The sequence below is a fragment of the Nycticebus coucang genome, chromosome 19 (assembly GCF_027406575.1).
Source record: "Nycticebus coucang isolate mNycCou1 chromosome 19, mNycCou1.pri, whole genome shotgun sequence".
Lineage (NCBI taxonomy): Eukaryota > Metazoa > Chordata > Mammalia > Primates > Lorisidae > Nycticebus > Nycticebus coucang.
The window spans coordinates 1,683,566-1,700,572 of record NC_069798.1 but is presented as its reverse complement, the minus strand read 5'-3'; the positions used below and the strand labels follow the sequence as shown (position 1 = coordinate 1,700,572).

Sequence of the window (17,007 nt, the reverse complement as noted above, 5' to 3'; positions counted from 1 at the left end):
TTCTCCCACACTTATCTATAATCTCAATAAATGTCAATGGATTGAATTCAACACTGAAGAGACATCAGCTGGATGATTGGATAAAAAAGCACTAGACATCCAGGAGACTTCAGGAGACACACCTAGCCTTGAAGGAGAAATCAAGACTCAGGGTTAAGGGATAGAAAATAGTATTTCAAATAAATGGAAATCAGAAGAAAGGAGGGGTTGCAATTTTATTCTCAGATACAAGCGGATTCAAAGTAACTAAAGTTAAGAAAGACAAAGATGGAGGGTGGTGCCTGTGGCTCAAAGGAGAAGGGCACTGGCCCCGTATACCAGAGGTGATGGGTTCAAACCCAGCCCCGGCCAAAAAAAAGAAAAAGAAAGACAAAGACGGTCACTTATACTGGTCAAAGGAGCAATACAACAAGAAGATATGTCAATTTTAAATATTTATGCACCTAGCTTAAATGCTCCCAGATTTATGAAATGGACCTGCACAATGTGGGGTCTGCACAATGTGATATACCATAACACCATAATAGCCAGGGACTAAATTTAACACACCTCTGATGGAACTGGTCATATCCTCTAAACAGAAACTAAACAAAGATGCAAAGGACTTAAACATAACCCTAGAACAAATGGGATTAATAGATATATACAGAACAAACCATCCCAAAGCTAAAGAATATACATTTTTCTCATCAGCCCAAGGCACATACTCCAAGATAGATCACATTCCAGAATACAAATCAAACCCCAGCAAAATTAAAGGAATTGCAATTATACCCTGTCTCTTCTCAGACAATAAGGCAATAAAGGTGGAATTCAACTCCATCAAAAACGTTCATCCCCACACAAAGGCATAGAAATTAAACAATGTTATGCTGAATGATAGTTGGGGTCAAGAAGAGATAAAAGAGGAAATTATTAAATTCCTCAAACATAACAACAATGAAGACACAAGTTACCAAAACCTATGTGATAGAGCAAAAGCAGTCTTGAGAAGTAAATATATCACATTACATGCCTACATCTGAAAAACAAAAGGAAAGCACATCAAGAAACTCATGAACCATACTAAGGAATTAGAAAAAGAAGAATAAGCTAACCCTAAAACTAGAAGAAGAAAAGAAATAATCAAAAATAGTGGCTCAATAGTATTCCATGGTATACTTGTTAATCCATTCCAGGATTGTTGGACATTTAGGTTGTTTCCACAGTTTGGTGATTATAAATTGAGCTAAGATAAACAGTCTAGTGCAAATGTCCTTGTGGTAAAAGAATTTTTTTTTTTTTTTTTGGATAATGATTTTTTTTTCCATTTGATTGTATTTTTTTTTTTTTTGAGACAGAGTCTCACTTTATCACCCTCAGTAGAGTGCCGTGGTGTCACAGCTGACAGCAACCTCCAACTCCTGGGCTTAGGCAATTCTCTTGCCTCAGCCTCCCAAGTAGCTGGGACTACAGGCACCCGCCACAATGCCCAGCTATATTTTGTTGCAGTTTGGCCGGGGCCAGGTTTGAACCCACCACCCTCAGTATATGGGACCGGTGCCCCACCCTCTGAGCCACAGGCACCACCTGCTTTGGTTGTATTTTTATTTTTCATTTTTACTTTCTTTAACAGAAAGGGCTCCTCCATTATTATTATAGTTTCCCAGACCCTTTTATTCTTTCTTTTTTATTTCTCTCCTTTTTTCTTCTTTTGGTAGAGATTTTTCTACTTTTCTCATCTTTCCCATATAAACTTTTTATAAAACAACTAAGATATACCTTCCCTTTTCTTCATCTCATATAATTGTATTTTTAATATTCTTCATCTATTTTAATTTTTTTTTTTCATTTCTTGGAGGACTGGGAGGTTATGGCATTGGTCTGGCTCAAATAGTCCATAAGCTCATGGTCTAGGGTGTCCTTCTAGCTTTGGCCTTTGGAAAAATGGTATTGGTAGGTCCCCACTGCCACATACTTCTGATTTTTTTCTATATTTGGCAGAAGCAGGGGTCTTGCTTTTGCCCAGGCTGGTAAGGAGATACTGATCTTGAGGCATTCATCCACCCAGCTCAGCCCTCTAATGTCCTGAAGTGCAAGTGTGGTTAAAGCACCCTGCTGAACACCACCATTTCTGCCTTTTTTTCTCTCTTTCTGTCCATCTTCTCTCCTTTTAACAATTCTTTCCTTTCACCTCCCATTTTTTTCTTTTCCTCTTGTTCTTTCCTTCTTGCCTTCCTGCTCTTTACCCGTCTCTGCCTTTTAGCCCTATACCAAAAGGCCACTTCAACACCTAAGCTCACAAACAAGGTAATATAAAGCAAAAGAAGTAGTGAGTGGAAAAAGTAGGGGAAAGAAGTGAATAAGAAGAAAACACACATGAGGAGGAACCAAAAGAAAGATTCCAGCAACATGAAAACCATAACAGAGCAACCCTCCCCCCCCAAACACACACACACACACACACACACACACACACACACACGGGCTCATGAGGTACCAACCACAAAGGATTCCACCTATAATTAAATATTGGAAATGACAGAAAGGGAATTTAAAACATGGATGGCAAAAATAATAAAGAGAATTGACAAGGCAAAAACAAAAGGAAATCCAAAACAGAACCAAAAAGTTTATAAAAGCTATGAAGACTATAGAAAGGACATAGTGGAGCCTAAGTAATAGAGAAGTCAATCAGGGAACTTAAAGATGCAGTAGAAGGTATCAATAACAAATTGGAGATAAAGAAGAAAGAATCTCAAAGCTAGAGGATAAAGCTATTGAGCCAACCCAGGGAGTTAAAGAGGCACAAAAGAAGAGAGAGAAAGCAGAGCATTGGCCCAGAGAACTGCAGGATTTCATGAAGCATTCAAATCATAGGTATCCCTAAAGGGGAAGAAGAATGTCCCAAGGGAATTGAAGCCCTACTGAAGGATATCATAAATGAAAATATATCAAGTTTAATTAAAGATTCTAAAACACTTCTTTTAGAGGGGTATCAAACCCCAGGTCCTCTCAACACAAACAGAACATCTCCAAGACACAATGTAACAAATCTGTCCAAAAGTCCAGACAAAAAAAGAAAATTCACAAGCAGCCTGCAGTAAGTGCCAATTGACCTACATGGACAGATCCATCAGGGTAACAGTGGACTTTTTAGCTAAAACTTTTCAAACCAAAAGGGAGTGATCTTCTACCTTTAACCTTCTTAAACAATGTTTCAGCCCAGAATTCTGTATCATGCTAAACTAAGCTTCAAAATCAATGGAGAAATCAAATCTTCTGCTGATAATGCAGCCACTGAGGAAATTTGCTGCATGACTAGCTCTACAGGAAATACTTACACATATTCTTCACACTGACCATAGCAATGAACCACCAGCAAAGTAAACACCCAGAAACTAAAGGACAAAACCTAGCTTCCACAATGGCACCAAGGATAAAACTAAGCCATAGACTTTCACAAAATAAGATGAATAGAATTCCAACACAATTATCAATTCTCTCAATAAATGTTAATGGCTTAAATTCCCCACTGAAGAGACACAGGTTAGCCAACTGGATAAAAAGCACAAGGTATCTCCAAGAAACACATCTAACCTTGAAAGACAAATCAAGACTCAGGGTAAAGGAATAGAAAACAGTATTTCAAACAAAATTATTCAAAAAGGAGCATAAACTTAAATGTAAAACACAAAATTAAAACTTCCAGGAGAAAACATAAGAGAAAATATTTGTGATTTGGGGCTAGACAACCACTTCTAAGATAAAATACCAAAAGTCTTAAAAAATGATTAATTTGACTTCTTCCAAATTAAGAACACTTCAAAAGACATAGGCTAGAAAATAACATGGCAAATTACAAATCTGATAAAGGGTCTGTACAGGAAGTCCCCAAGTTACAAACATCTGACTTATGTCCAACTTGCACTTATGAATGAAGGCTATTACAGATAAATGAACTTATTTCAACTCACATGCAAAGTCACTTAAGAACAAACCTACAAAATCTATCTCATTTATAACCCAGAGACTCCCTGTATTTAAAATACTTGAAGAACACTAAAAACTTTATAAGGAAAAAAAACAATTTTCTACAAATGTCAAAAGATTTTAATAAGCAATTCATCAAAAGCTATATAGAAGGTCTCGCTCACCTTTTCTCCTTCACAAGAGGGGCTCGTTTCCAACTCTCTTTGGAAGTGCTCTAAACTTTCTTTGGTCTTCCTAAATAAAATCTCTCTTTGTTAAAAAGAAAAAGCTCATGAAGCTCATGAAAAGATAATTGACATCAATATTCATTAGGAATATGCAAATTAAAACCTTAGATTTCACTACACACATTTGAGAATGTCTAAAATTAGAAATATTGATCTTTGCAAGTGCTGATGAGGATGTAAAGCAATTGGGACCTCGTGGATTGCTAGCAGGAATCTACAATGTTCCAGTTACTTTAGAAAAGAGTTTCACGATTTCTTAAAAAGTTACATTCATACCTACCCTTTCACACAGTTGTGTCATTCCTAAGTATTTATCCAAGACATGTGAAGCATCTGTTCACACAAAGATGTGGATACATGAATATTCATACCACCTTTACTCATAGCAGCCCCCAAATGGGAACAATCTGCATAGCCATCCCACAGTTAATGGATAAATGATGGACTACAATAGTAAGGAATGACACACTCAATGAGATGGCTGAATCCCAGAATAATTATGCTGAATAAAAGAAGCCTTACCCCTCCCCCCCAAAAGTATATCCCATAGAACTCAATTTAATCAATATTTTGACAGCGCCAGCTACTATGCAATGCCAAGAAGGATCCCAAGAGTTACTGGATGGGGTGGCCAGGAGAGGCAGGCGGAGTACAAAGAGCCTGATCATACATCATGATCTTGATGGTGGTAATTGCTTCTCGGGTGTATGCACATGTCAAAAGTGTCGTCTTTGTCATGCATGGATTTTTTATATGTTTATTACACCTCAATAAAGTCTTTATATTTTATTTATTTATTTTTTTTTTTTGAGACAGAGTCTCACTCTGTCACCATAGGTAGAGTGCTACGGTGTCACAGCTGACAGCAACCTCAAACTCTTGGGCTCAAGCAATCCTCTTGCCTCAACCTGCCGAATATAAAGTCATTTTTAAGTCACCAATGGATAAGACTTTCTCTGACTACCCCTCTCAATTGAAATTACAATATAACACCCCACTCTCACCTCTCTCTTAATTTTTCTCCACAGATTTTATCACTTTCCAATATAGCAACTAATTTACTTATTTATTTTATCTATACTCTGTCTTATCCTACCCATCCCACTAAACTGTCAGCTTCCTAAGGGTAGGGGCTGTCTTCCTTTCTCAAGCAGCTGGAAGAGGACCTCAGTGGCTGAAGGCTTGCCTCTATAATGGCATTCCCTGAGCTCTCACAGGTATAACACAGGCTGAGTCCTCATGCCTAAAAACATGAGGTAACAGAAAGACACCGGGAGATACATATTCTATTCATGATTCTCTCTTAAATATGCTAGTCCTTCAGCCTTTCTGGGTTTTAATTTTCTCATTTATAAAAGTAGAAAATTTAACCAGAGATTTCTAAGATGTACTTGGTTTTTTTGCAATGTATTCTTTTCAGAAATAACCTGCAGATCCATCAAAATTGGGATACTTAATAAGCTTATATATATATGTGTGTGTGTGTGCGTGTGTAGTAGATTTCTATGTACCAACTTGGAAAAATATACATGACAAAAATTAAGTAAAAAGAGATGCTATCAAACAATATGTATGGTATGATCCAACATGCTAAAGTACCATAAGACTATTGTGTGTGTGTCTGGTATAGGGGTACGTAGAGGCCCAGGGAACAGCTTGTGTGATGGTTGCTAAACTGTTAGCTGTAGTTAAAGAGAAAGGGGAGTTCCACTTTTTACTTCATATACTTCAAGAAAACAAAAGTGAAGCCTTTATGAAAAATGTATTTCTTTGTATTTTTGCTTTTTCTACATTTTCTATTTAAATAAAATTATTTTTGAGAAGTGCTTTTAGTGAAACCCTTGCTCCTCACCTCAAATGTCCACTTCTAGGAGAAAAACTTAGACTGCAGAATGCAAACTCTCACCATTATTTTTCAAGGCCTCCATATTACATTGTAAGTAACAGTGGAGTGCACTGGGCTATGGAAGGGCCAGAAGATTGGGGAATCCCAGCCAGACCCAGCTACACTAAGGGGGCTGACACATTCCCAGTGCATGCTGGGGCAGGTCTGTGGCACAGTGTTTTTGTTTTATTGGTTTTCTCTTACCAGGAAAGTAACTAAAGTCACAAAACTTAGTATATCACATAACCTGAAAAAAGCTGGAATACATGTTAAATCTATTAAGGGTACAATATTTTATATTAATATCTTAACACAATAACTAAGAAAATGTGGTAAAGGCTATGTTAACCGGTTTGATGGAAGTATTTTAAATTGTATATAAAACCAGCACACTATACCCCATAATTGCATTAATGTACACAGCTATGATTTAATAAAAAAAAAAAAAGCTGGAATAAAAACATGCTCTCCTAACACATTGTTAAAAGCAGAACGCCCTCCCCATCTTTATTACTTTCTATACAGCAGTGTGGGCTAATTTCATTCCACAACGAAGAAAAGGTTTGGGAAACAACTAAGTCCAAATGTTTTTCTCAGTTGCATTTGGTTCCACTTAGATAATTTTTGGCATACTGCATCCTCCCTTGCTCACTGACCATTTTGTCTGAAGAAAATGAGAAGATAATATTACACTTCTAAAATTCCATACAGGCCCACTATAAAAATTTAGCATAACAAAGCCACCTTATTCTAGACTGAGGTACCTGACTATTATACGAGCATCTAAATTCTGAGGTCACCGTTCTCCTGTCCTGGTAATAGGCATTCACTCTCACCTGTTTCCACTGTTGCAGCCGCCGCAACAGTGTGCAGGTATGAAAGGCACCGAGCCAAAAGATTTGCTTAATATTCCAAGTCTGTGCCAACTTACTCCTGAGCTACATTTAGCACATACCCTAAAGTATCCTTACTCCATAGAAAAGATAACTTTTCTCATCTTGTAGAAAAGAGTAATTTCTGCGTTTCAGCAGGGTGGGGAGAGAGAAAGAGATGGAGACAGTCACTGGAGAAGAATGGGAAGACTGGGAAAGATGTAACACCAATTTGCGATCTAGATGGCATGGATTTCCCATTTCTTATGATTCAGTGATAGCATCAATATCCATCCTAATTATGCCAGAAAATGCATTATCAATCATATTACAACAAAATAATCTAATTTTCAGGAGTTACATTTTCGATGGCAGCCCCGAGATACAGCATTAATTCTAGCTGAACGTAAAAGCAACATGGGGAGGGACGTTTAGAATGTCAGGCTTTTGCTACATGCATATGGCTTGTTAAAAAGTCAAATTTCATCAAGAGGTGAAAGCAAATGCTTTCGTTCAGGCTACCAGCACCTTCTTTAATTACACAGCTTCCCCAAACTTGATACCACTGATGGTCATATGAGGCATTTTAAATATCAAAATACAGTTTGGACACAAATTGTTTGCAATCTGTATCACTAAACAAACACATTAGCATATTTTCTCTAGTCCTCTATAGACTATAATTACTATACTTGATATCTTGAAATGGCTTCTTTTTCTACTTCCTTCAATCCTTAAAACAGAAAATTGGAGCCAGATGCGTTGGCTCAGCCTGTGTAACACTCTGGGAGGCCGAGATGGGCAGATCACTTGAGCTGAGCAGTTCAAGACCAGCCTGAGCAACACTGAGACCCCCATCTCTACTAAAAATAGAAAAACTAGTGGGGCACTGTGGCAGGGGCCTGTAGTTCCAGCTACATGGGAGGCTGAGGCAAGAGGATCGCTTGAACCCTGGAGCTTAAGGTTGCTGTGAGCTATGACACCACAGCACTCTACCCAGGGTGACAGAGTGAGACATTGTTTTACAAAAAAAAAAAAAAAAAAAGCAAAACAGAACATTGGAATAATCTTTCAAGCTAATCAAAATACAATTGATATTTCAACGGTTATTATTTATGTCTATGAATTAATGCTTACATGTACATTTTATGGTACTACAAACAATGGGCCAGGTGCTGCATCTGACACCTGTAATCCCTACACTTTGGGAGGCTAAGGCAGGAAAATTGCTTGAGGCCAGGAGTTTGAGACCAGCCTGGAAAAGAGTGAGTGACACTCTTACCTTTACTAAAAAAAAAAAAAAAAAAGTAATTCTAAAAGATGAATAAAACTTTAGGGAGTATCATAGTAAATATCTATTGTACCACTTTTGAAATGGAGCCAGCAAGTACTTACTATACACTTAGAGGGTACCAAGTAGTTGTTTTTGTCTTTAAGAAAGATTTCAAAAACCACTTAATAATATGTCTGAGGTCTCACCAATTTTATCATTTGTATGAAAGTGTGAGTGATTATAAACTGGTTTCATAATAGTACTGAGTACACTGGATACTTTTTCTTCCATTCTTGAGATACTTTACTGAAGAATAATATGACCCAGCTCCATCCATGTAAACATAAAAGAGGGAAAGTCTCCATATTTTTTATGGCTGCATAATATTCCATGGTATACATATACCACAATTTGTTAATCCATTCATGGGTCGATGGGCACTTGGGCTGCTTCCATGACTTGGAAATTATGGACCTCACCTATTGTGCACATTGCAAGGGTACATGTCAGATATATTAAGAGTGGAGTATAAATGTCTTAACACAACAATTAAATAGGTGAGGTGAAGGCTATGTTAACCAGTTTGATGTAAGCATTCCAAATGGTATATCAAATCAGCACATTGTACCCCATAAATGCAGTAATGTACATAGTTATGATCTAATAAAAAAATATGTATGGTATCACACGTCATTTCCTCTAATGCATTTTGTCAACACAAACATTGATAAGTTAAAAAAAGAGATGTGTTTATTACCTCTGCCTTTTCAGAATATTTTTCATCCTTTCTTGCCACATTTTATCTGCAAATTGCAATCATCTCATATACATCTTTGATCTTTCCCTAATCCTAACACTCAAATTTCCACTTCAATAGGGGCTTGTCTGCCAAAAAATATTATATCACTATTTTTTCCCCGAGATTTTTTTTGTCTTTGAAAGCTGGAATATAACTGATGTGAGAAAAAAAGCTTTTTCTTTACATGAGAATGATTACAAACCCTTTGTCACCCACCAAGAGGGTGAAGGGGACACAAGATGACTCACCTCAAGTACAGATGCCAAAATAATGATTTAAATGTGCCACTGCTTTGTCACTTGGCTAAGACATACCAGCTTCACCTCTTAGGGGTTGTTTCCCAGGGGCTAAACGACTATAAAGAAAAATGACCTCAAGAAAATTATCTCCAGAGGCAGAACTTTCAAAAAACAAAAGGAGGATGGCCAAGTGATCTTTTTTTGTTTTGCTTTGTTTTTAATATGTTAGATTTGAAGCCATAATATCCACAACACACAAGGACCCTGCTACTATATTCACGTCAGTGAGAGGAGAGCACCGGAACGCTGGCGGGGGCAGGTGCGAGCACTTCAGTCACTGCTGATGGAAGACTTCAAAAGACACTGAAAAAACTTTGAGAAAATCTCAGGACTGGGCACACTGGAGGATTGCTTTGTTCTGCAGCAGTTACCCAACAACATGGGTCCCCCATTAGGGAGGAAGCAGCGAACATTTAACCAGTGAGATCAGCCCTAATCAAATAGACGCTTCTGTCTCCTGAACAGGAAGAGACGGGAGGAGCCACACTTCATGATAAAAATCAGACAGAGTCTTAGTACATGGTGGGCAGCATGGGGTGGGCAGTGGGGATGAAGTCCATGCCAGGGAGAGATAGCAGAGTGTGCCAAACAGAGCACATGGCCTGGAGGACAAGGCCTGAGCTCTCTGATGGGAATTGGGGGGTGTGAGCAATCTGAAAAACAGGAAAGAGCCACTTCCCTAAAAGCACTCACAATCTACAAGGTCAAGCTGATGTGCATGGTCACACTTTGAGGAAGAATCAAATGAAATTAGTCCTTGGTGCTGTGCTAGGCACCTTGTAGGGAAAAAAAGATGGTTGAAGTCCCTGCCTTCATCAAGTATAGCAGGCTCTGGCCAGGGGAAACAAGAGAAAGCAAAGGAAAAATTATTAAGTGTTAATTTAGAGTGGACTCTGTGGCCCTGAGGGCAGAATGCTACCTGCCTCGTACAGCCTTGAAAGATTTTATGAAAGGGACAGGGCATGAAGTCAGCCCTGGTGCTGGTGCTAGACGAAGAGAGTCAAATGGGGAAGGGGACACATGGCCCAGACATCAGAATAGGAATGAACACAAACCCTTGAAGGACAAAAGAAAGTCAGCCCAACACACTCCAGAACACTGAGCACTTGGAAGATCATTAATGTTTAGGGAGAAAAGACAGAGGTGAGGATAGGGGACTCTGGAAACCACCCACAGGCCAAGAAAAAGTTTGCCCTACTTGACATAGACCTACCTGTGGTGACATGGAACAATCTTCAGGACACAGGGTTGAGTGGAAGCTCAAAGGACAGAGCATTGAAGACAATATACCACACACTGTTTTCTGACGGCAGCCTAGGCCTGGGTCAGAATATCTCCATGCAAACTATTCACTGTGGCTACCTCGGAAGAGGGATCCTGGGGATCTGGGGTGAGAGGGTGGAGATTTATGTTTTAATGTCTGCATCTTTGAACTCTTTGAGAGAGAAAGGGAAGAAGGGAGAGAGAAAAGAGAACTGGGCAAGGGAGACTAGCCTGGAAGCAATAGACTGTCGATGCCCCTCTTCCATTGCATAGGAAATGCTGAAGATCAATAAATCAACTAGAAGACCTAGATATGAGTCTTTTCTTTAAAGTGATGAAAATTGCAGCAATAGAAAAAAAAAAAGTAGGGGTTAAATGAGCGGAAGAAGTAAACAGAGCCAAAGTGTATTGTTTTCATATAATAAGAAATCCCCATGATCTGACACTATTAGTTGCTCAGAGAAACTATTTATCAAAAAAGAAAGGATCTCTCAGCAAAAGGGAAACAATAATATTGAAATTATTAGCAAAATAAATTGTTGTTTCCTGCCTTTTAGGCTTTACAGGCCACATTACTTAAAATTTTAAAGAAAAATGGAGATTACTGAAATACCATCTATAGGGCAAATTTGACTTCTTGGAAGAAAATACACGTACATATAAGCTATTGTTCAGGATTTTAAGCTGCTATCATCATTCTTAGACACAACCCTCCAACATCTGAATGATCCCAGAAGGACTCATTTAACAGCAAAATGTGAAGCGATTCAACAGACCACCAAGTATAGCTCTGTCTTGTCAATTCTGCAGAAAATGCTAAAATGCCTCAGTGGCTGCCTCGCACTCAGGTTTCAGCCAAGGCTGACTTCACTAGAACGTGCTGTGCTCAGCAAAGACTCTGCAACCAGAATCCTACCATGTGACCACATGGGAACATTTGAGAAGGCAAAACTTAATTTGCTTACAATATTTGGCCGGCTGTCTTAATTACAACATCCAAATAAAATCATTTAGTATGTAATAGGGTGATATTGGCAATTTAGGTAGTGGACATCCCAGGACTTCCAGGGTATAGTAGGAGCTTTACAGGAGAATTCTCCCACCCAGGCCTGGACCCTGGACTGCCAGGCTGGGTGCCAATGATTATCTTCAAAGCTGGAGGCCAGCTGAGAGGAAAAGTGGGCAGTTGGGCCGCTTGATTAAGTGTTAGTTAGAGAATTTTCCACTCAACATACATCGCAATGCAAGGAGGGAGAGGGGAAAATGTCTCTCTTGCAAATATTCTATGGGGAAAATAGCCCGCTGTAGGAAGAAGCCCACTTCCCACAGGCCCACTGCAATAGATAAAACCTTCGCATCTACATCTACAAATGTACATGAGTAGGCTCTAATCCGTCCCAGATGGTGGCTTTGCTCTCCTGCCCTGGGGAGAGGGATGTCTGCATAAGACATCTCATCCAGCCTCCTGCAATCTATTAGAACATCAGACACTCTTGGGGTAAAAAGAGCCAGATAAAGATTTAAGAGAATTAAACAGATGTCTGTGCCTTTTATTCCTGGTTCCCTGTCCTTATTGTTACAAGGTTGCTTTATTGGCCATTTTCTGTGGCACTAATTCCCCTCTGGGGTGGTTTAGAGTGCAATCAGCAAACTATAGCCCAAAGGTCCACCACCTACTTTTATAAATAAAGTTTTAGTGGAATGCAGACACTATCCTTTGTTTGCATATCATCTGGTGTTGCTTTCATATTACAATGACAGACTTGAAATACTGTGGCATAAACCATATGGCTTGCCAAAGCTAAGACATTTACTGCCTGGCACTTTACAAAAGATTACCCAACTTTGGTTTAGAAGCTAAGAGCAAAACGGGAGGTGCCTACCTAATCAAATCCCACCCCCCACCTGTCAAAACTACTCACATTTCACAGGATGGAGGAGGCTCTCCCCCTTCTGGGAACAAAAGGAGGCCAAGCTTCTGCAAAAGCCGAAAGAAATGAGCCCCCTTCATCCATCCATGAGGTCAACAACAGGGGCAAAGCTATGGATGGGTAATTACGGCTGTACCTGGGGAAGGAGGCCAGAGAGAAACAAGAATTTTAACTGAAAATTTTGGAGGAGAGGAAACCGCTGCTCTGGCTGTCACAGAGAACGAGTCTTTCATTAGCCCTGCCCCAACCTTTGGGCTTGGCCTGGGGCACTAAGTTTGTCTGGCCCAAAGAAGAACTTTCCCCAGAACTAGAGAGCTTGGCCTCCTCAGGGAAAGAACACAGAGGCCAGAAAGAGGCTCCTCCACATGCTGTTCTACACTTGGCCTAGCACTGATACTCCAACTCCCAATTTTTTTGGTATTATGTGCATATACTCCAACTGTGCATGGAGGGCACACTAGGAACTGGCTACATTTTTCTCTGGAGCAAGATACACATCCCTTAATTCATCATTGATCAAAACCACCATGCCTAAAAGAGAGGTGGCCATAACTCTCACAAAAAGAGCTCAGTTTTTCCAAAGGCTCTTAAGTGAATTTGCAGACCAGCAACTCGGGGCCTAGCAGCATCTTTCCCCAGTGCTTAAAAAAGACGAACACGGGATTGCCTACCAAAATTTAACTTTCATTGGAGCAAAGAGAGATTAGGATTTATAAAGTTTGGGTATTGTTATTGTCATTATGAAAGAGGTATGTTTAGTATTTAAAATTATCACAGTTAATATACTTTTCTTGAACTGAAGCTAATCTTAAACTAGTTCACTGAATAGGAACACTTAATTTATATTTTCAGATGTTAAAAACTCTTTTCAATTGTTGCCCTTAGAATCAAAGCTATAAACATACTATACTATAAAAATCTATTCATCTTCTGTCTTATATTTAATTTCATTGGATATAGGTTTTATAAAAAACTTCTTTGTTATTCATGAGCAGAAAATTGTAATACTTTTCCTGAAAGAGAAATGAATCACCTTTTTCATGGATCTTGAAATGATTGCTAGACTGAATTGAGTCTAGCAATCATTCACTCAGCAGACTTCAGGGCCTTCTGTGTGTTCAGATCTCAACTGGGTTTTGGGATTCTCAGCTGAGGAAGCCTGCCCCTGTCTTCCGAGTGCTGAGTCCACTTGAGATCATAGATGTGGAAGCATGTGGTGATAATATGTGGGACAAGTGCTATCCTACAGGAGTTGTGGCACTGAGGAAGGAGTTATGGGACACCACAGAAGATGATCGGGTAGGTGAGGATCTTTGGGTGTGAGGAAAAAGGAAAGGCATTGACAGGAAGGAACACCTCATGCCAAATCCAAAGATGAGAGAGAGCATAGTGGGATATGGGAGAGCAGAGGAGACTCCTAGTGTTTGCAAGTGTTTGCATGTCCTCTGCAGGTCAGGGAGCCCTACAACATTTTAACTAAGATGATGACCTTAAATTATTGGTGTGTTAGGCAGGTCACTCTAACAACAGTGCAGAGGATAGTAGAGGAAAAATCAAGAAAAAGGAAATTATATGAGAGCCTGAACCAAGGAGTGACAGTAGAAAGGTAAAAGAGAAAACAGATCCAAAAAATATTGAAGAGAACCTCATTTAATTTCCCCAAGGTCATATACCGCTAAGTGGCCGGAGAAGGTGTTCTGGACAGCACATCCTGTAGGCATTCCACTAAACCACACTGACTCAAAACAGATTTTATAAAATCCAAACGTGGAAAATTCAGAACTGTAATGTCCAAAAGCCAAGTGAGTATGTAGATACAATTTGGTTTTATTCTCCCAATTAATATTTACTGATTCACAATCTTAAACATGGTGAGTATCAATATAAAACATCAGATGAAAAGTAGGGTACTGTTACAAATTAATTATTAATACCTTAGAATATACCATGTGAATAAACATGGGAAAACCCAAAGTTTTTTCAAAACCATCTTTGCACGACTTAAGCCCCTGCGCAGGTGGGGCCTCCGGCCGACCGGGCCATCCTCTGCTGGCTGATGCGCCCTCTAGTGTCTGTTTATGACACCAAGGAAGTCCTCACCACTGCCTTAATGGTGGGGTATACATCCCATAGAGTATATGTAAGCTATCTTTCCCTCTCCCCAAAAACTCAGCTAGTAAAAAATGTACACACAATATTGCTGAAAATTTGTAAGTAAGGATATTGATAAAGGAACCACTCCACAGACAAGAACTTGAAAAAACACCACATTAATACAGACCTTTCCCCTTTCCCCATTCCCCATTAATACAGACCTTTCCCCATTCCCCATACCCCCATGGACAGGTAATCTGGCCATTGGCGACAGAATACCTTTAAATGACACTTAATTTGCAGATGCATTAAAGTATCTGTGGAAATAAAACCAAATTTCAAAGGAGCTCAAATTGCCTCAAATCTTGATAGCAATAGAATTTGTTTTCAGCAATAAAAAATGCGTCTCATTTTGGTAAATACCTTATTTCCTTCCATACAGTTCTGAAACTACCACAAAATAGCCCTAAAAATGATTTTTTTTCTTTTTATAAAGGTAAATTTAATTTTCGCTGTGAAAATAATTTTAGGCCTCTCATTCAGATTCCTGTATTCACTGCTTACTGTGATTTATTTCAAGTTAAAACCTGTTTAAACTCTATATAGTTTTTATTTTTATTTGATATACACAATTTTTAAAAACATCTTGTAGCAATACATTTTTTCTCTTTAAAAACAATGATTGTTTTCAACCATTATAAAATGTTTCTTAAACTGTATGCAATATGCACCCTAAAATTCCAAAGGATAGGAGAGAAAAGGAGATAAAATAGGGGGAAAGGATTTTAGCCAAATGCTACAGTTTCCAGGAAATACAGTAAATTCCCTGTTATCTAGAACTCAAACAAGCAGCTCTCTCAAAGAACTGGCACATGACCTGGCCAAAAAATATCAGATTTTAAAGTTGGTACCTTTGTTAAGCTGAAGTTTTCTGCATCACTCCCGAGGCTCCTGAGTGTTAATGTGTGTTACCTAAAGTTAAAAACATATGGCAGTTAAGCTGAAAAGTATGTTGACTAACATTTAACTAAAAATGTACACTGCATTTACAAAGCAAGTGAAGTTTGTCTTTGTCTTAATTTGCTTTTAAGTACTGTATTTCAATATTAGCATCAAGTCAGTACAGAATTTATGGTATGGTGTGGTACACTGCATAGTATTGGGTATAGAATCAGGCCTTTTTATTATTAAATCACAGCTGTGTTCATTAATGCAACATGGAGTACAATGTGCTGGTTTTATATACAATTTGAAACATTTTCATCAAACTGGTCAACATAGCCTTCACGGCATTTTCTTAGTTATTGTGTGAAGACATTTATATTGTACACTTAGTATACTAATTTCACATGTACCCTTGAGTTAGGCCTATTTTTAATAGTAACTCTCAAGCAACCATAAACTACATTTATCAGGAATCTACTAATCCTCATGGGTGCCAGATAACGTACAGATTACTGTAAAAAGATCCTATGTTAGAAACAGGAGGATCTGCCATTATTTTCTAACCTACTCTACACTTACTGTGTGCATTATGCTGTTATTGCCCTTCTCTGGCTGCTGCTGCTGGTAACAAGCCTGCTGCAGAGCTGGGATCTCAGACCTCCCAATCCACAGCCTATGCTTAGTTCCAGCTGACTTCTCCTGCTTCTCTGTCCAGGGTGTCATCACCCAATCAGGGGGTGTGCAGTTTATTCTACTGGACACCAACAAGCTTCCCCTTAAGAGCCAAAGCACCTTTTCTCCTCCAGGATGTTGGCTGTTGGTGAGTCCCACCTGGTCCTCCCCAGGAGTTGCTCTTGGCCAAAGGAATTTTCCTTGTCCACAGGTATGTGTCCTTGCCGAGGAGAGGGGCATAAGTCACAGGGGCTGGATAGCACAGGAGCACAGAGACCCAGACCCATGACTCAATCTGGGCTATGGCAGCTCCAGAGCTCCCTGAAGGAGCTGAGGACAGTTGAACATCTCCCTCTGCCTAAACTCGCTTACCCACATAATAATATGAAATTTTTAAAAAAGCATCTCTCTGGAGAGCACTAACACCCCACCACCACCACCACAAGCTCTGCATACAAACATCTTCCTCAAAGTCCTTTCCCAGGAGAACTCAAATGGAGACATTGGGTACTGGAAGTAGTCCTAAGAACAGTCATACCTCTGGTCAGCACTGAGGCTGTCTCCTGGCATCAGTGAGGCCCTCAGCAGGTTGTAGCCCAGCAATTGCTGAAGGTCTCACTGTGATGAACTTGGCTGGGGTCATCGTGAAGAGAGTACAGCACTGAATGCTACATTGCATGCATTCAAGAGAGTCTAGTGAAATGGCAATCACGAGTCTCTGGAATGAGACTCTTTTCTGGAAGCCCATAGTGCATTGTAGAAATAAAATAAAGGA

General features: G+C 39.3%; 1 pseudogene; it reads right to left on the bottom strand.

The window, feature by feature from the left end:
- Nucleotides 1–16,519, bottom strand: part of LOC128572118 (Na(+)/H(+) exchange regulatory cofactor NHE-RF3-like) — a 45,993-nt pseudogene extending 29,474 nt beyond the window's left edge.
- Nucleotides 16,520–17,007: the final 488 nt, after the last annotated feature.